Genomic DNA, 3,776 nt, shown 5'->3' with positions numbered 1-3,776 from the left:
AAAAAGAAAAGAAAAGACAAGACTCATGTGCAGTTCCCGTCACTGCTGGGACCCCACCAGTCTTGAACATGTGCAGACTCTATGCATGCTTCCACAGTCTCTGTGAAGTCATGTATACATCAGTCCTACTCAGCTTGTAAACATCCTTGGTGTTCTCCATGCCCACTGGCTCTTCCAATCTTTCAGCCTCCTCTTCTGCTTAATTCCCTGAGCCTGGAGGGGAGGGGTTTGAAGAAATCCCATATAGGACTGACTGTTCCAAGGTCTCTCACATTCTATGGCTGATGTGGGAATCTGTATTAGCAGTGGGGAAGGTAATTGCTGACCTTTCTAATCCAAATTTCCCTAGTTTGTAAAAGTAGCCGTGCCCACCCTAGATCAAATACCAAGCTTTTTGGATATGGAGGGCAGAAGAAAGTATCTCAGAATGCCCAAACCCTTCCCTATGAAGTCCCTCAGAGGGTCATCTGATGCCAAGAATAGAATTACAGCATGCCCAGCATTGTTTTTTTTTAATCTTTTTAAGAGCTCGATAGTGGAGGCTGGTGAAATGACTTAGTGGTTAAGAGCGCCTTCTGAAGGTCCTGAGTTGAAATCCCAGCAACCACATGGTGGCTCACAACCAACTGTAATGAGATCTGATGCCCTCTTCTGGAGTGTCTGAAGACAGCTACAGTGTACTTACATATAATAAATAAATAAATTTTTAAAAATCTATAAGAGCTCGATAGTAATAATACCCATTACTGTTTTGCCTTGGCTGTCCTGGAACACTTGGACTCAGGGTATCTAGTTGCTTGCTTTAGACTGTTATAATGAGTTGGGATTATAGGTGTATGCCACTTAAGCACACACACGCTCTACTTTCCTTTCCCATAACCCCATTCCCCAATCCCCAGTATTTTTAGATAAGGTTTCTCCATGTAGCCCAGTCTGGCTGTAAACTCAAAATCCTGCATTAGCCTTCCAAGTGCTCGGATTGTCTGTTTTCATTCCATACCCTGCTCTAGCTCATGGGCTAGCCTTATGTCACTAGTACTGCACCTCTGTGCACTTGCCATAGAGTTTTTTGTGTGGCACTCAACTATCTGAGGAAGAACAATGGACACCCTAATTTTTTTTATTATATGTAAGTACACTGTAGCTGTCTTCAGACACTCCAGAAGAGGGCGTCAGATCTCATTACAGTTGGTTGTGAGCCACCATGTGGTTGCTGGGATTTCAACTCAGCTTCAGAAGGCACTCTTAACCACTAAGTCATTTCACCAGCCCCCACTATCGAGCTCTTAAAAAGATAAAAAAATAAAATAAAATAAAATAAAAAACAATGTTGGGCATGCTGTAATGCTATTCTTGGCTGTCAACTTGACATCTGGTTTTAACAAAAACCATAATGGCTGGGCACATCTGTGAGGAATTTTTCTTAATTTCTTGAAGTAGGAAGGCCTACTTCTAATCTGAATCTTTAAGGTGGAAAGATAAACTTTAATCCAGATATTTTAAGGTGGGAACAATCCACCTTTAATTTGTACCACACCTTCTGCTGACAGCCTATATAAAAGACGTGGAAGGAAGTTATCTCTGCCTGCTTGTTCTCTCGTTTCCAAGTCTATTCCTGTATTGCCATTAGATCTCTCAAAGATAAGATGCTGGCTATGCTAAAGATCAGCTGGGACATCCAGCCCCATGGACTAAACACTATTGGATTCTTAGACCTTCCAATCATAGGCCGCCACTGTTGAATTAGCTGGATCACAGCCTGAAAGCCATTCTAATAAATCCCCTTTCTATACATTCTATAATTTCTATTTATTCTATAATTCTGTTCCTCTAGAAAACCCAGCAGAAATGAATCTCTGTAAATTAGGAGGTCAGCCTCGTCTACATAGTACAGTCCAAGCAAGCCAAAGCCATTTGCAGCTATATGGGAGGCTCATTAGAAGAAAAGACAAAACAAACACAAAAGCAAAAAACACACCTGAATCAGCAGGCTCAAAACACACCTGAATCAGCAAGTTCAAACAAGCACCATCTGACCCCCAAACTGTCAGGGCTGCACCACAGACAGAGCTACAGGGGGTTAGTGATCCCCAAACTGTCACAGCTGCACCACAGAGAGAGCTACAGGGGGTTAGTGATCCCCAAACTGTCACAGCTGCACCACAGAGAGAGCTACAGGGGGTTAGAAACACAGTAAGTCAGAGTGGAAAGGAGCTAAGAACATGTCACTTTGGAAGAGTCCCCAGGGGCAGGAGAGAGCCAGGGCTCTCACCATCCCCTAAAAAACAAAAGGCTGCCTCCCTAGAAAGTAAAAACATCCCCAGGGTCACAATGGAGAAGCTGAAAGAGTCAGGTGGCTTGACATGCTTTGCTCACTCTGGCGCTGGACTCCAGAAAAGAAAAAGGTGACAGGGACAATCAACATGCTCTATCCTATCTAAAACCTTTAATCCTACAACTCCGGAGAGGCAAATAGGTCTTTGGGAGTTCAAGGCCAACATTATCTACATTAACAAGTTCCAGGCTAACAGGGCCACATAGTGAGAATCTGTCTCAAAGCCAAAAAAGAAGCTGTAGCACACTGGCATGCACATGTAATCCTAGTACCTGAGTACAAAGGCATGAGAAGTAGGGTTCAAGGCCAACCTGGGCTACCAAAGACCCTACCTTAAAAAAAAAAAATTAAAAATAAATAAAGGAAAAAAAAATGTAGTACTAGAGCTATAACTCAGGATAGTATTTATCTCATGTGCCAAAAGCCCTGGGTTCAACCTCCAACATCACATAGACCAGGAGTAGTGGTATAACCCTGTCAGTACTTGGGAGTTGGAGGCAGGGGGATTATGAGTTCTAGTTCTCAGCTACATAGTAAATAGGAAGCCAACCTGGGCTACATGCAAGGCTGTCCCAAAAAATAAAATAATAGGTTGATGGCTAGGGAGATGGTTTAGTAGGTAAAAGTACTTGCTGTGCCAGCCTGACAAACTGTAACTAGAAACTAGAAACCAAATAAAAGGCTGTACGTGGTAGTGTGCATCTGTAATCCCAGAAGCAGTGGAGAGGCAGAGACAGCTCATGGGCCAACTACCTTAAGTGCATAGCACAAGAGGAGAAACTTGCCTAAGCAAGGAAAGGAGAAAACCAACTCCCAAAAACTTTCTTCTGACCTCCGCACACGATGGTACAGCTGCACTCTCTATCTCTCTCACTGTCTCCTCTCTCCTCCCCCTTCCTCACACACACACATTCTACACACAAACCTTTTTTTTTTATATAAAAAAAGGCTGAGAGATAGAGAGATGACTTGGTAATAACCAAGCTTACTATCCTTACAAAAGACCTGAATTCAGTTCCCAACACACACATCAGAATCTTTAACTCCAGGGGGATCTAACACCTCCAAGAGCACATGCATTCACATGCACAGACCTACAGACATGTAATTAAAAATATTAAGTTTTGGGACTGGAGAGATGGCTCAGCATGGGCTGCTCTTCCAGAAGACCCAGGTTATATTTTCAGCACTAACATGGCAGCTTGCACAACCATCTGTTAATCTATTCTAGTGTCAGAGGACCAGAGGACCTATTTTGGCCTTTGCCAGTGCCAGGCATGCATGTGGTACAAAGATCTACTTGCAAGCAAAACATCCATATACATAAAATAAAAATGGGTTTGTAGCCGGGCCTGGTGGCGCAGGCCTTTAATCCCAGCACTCGGGAGGCAGAGGCAGGTGGATTTCTGAGTTCGAGGCCAGCCTGGTCTACCAAGTGAGT

General features: G+C 43.5%; 1 protein-coding gene across 1 annotated transcript in view; it reads right to left on the bottom strand.

The window, feature by feature from the left end:
- Ndufa7 (NADH:ubiquinone oxidoreductase subunit A7) overlaps positions 1 to 3,776 on the bottom strand; it is a 13,774-nt gene that overhangs the window by 1,071 nt on the left and 8,927 nt on the right. The gene's annotated exons all lie outside the window — the stretch shown is intronic.

This window comes from Mus pahari, chromosome 18 (assembly GCF_900095145.1).
Source record: "Mus pahari chromosome 18, PAHARI_EIJ_v1.1, whole genome shotgun sequence".
In the NCBI taxonomy this organism is placed as follows: domain Eukaryota; kingdom Metazoa; phylum Chordata; class Mammalia; order Rodentia; family Muridae; genus Mus; species Mus pahari.
Note: the sequence above shows the minus strand (reverse complement) of the source record. Positions and strands in the feature narration are given on the sequence as shown.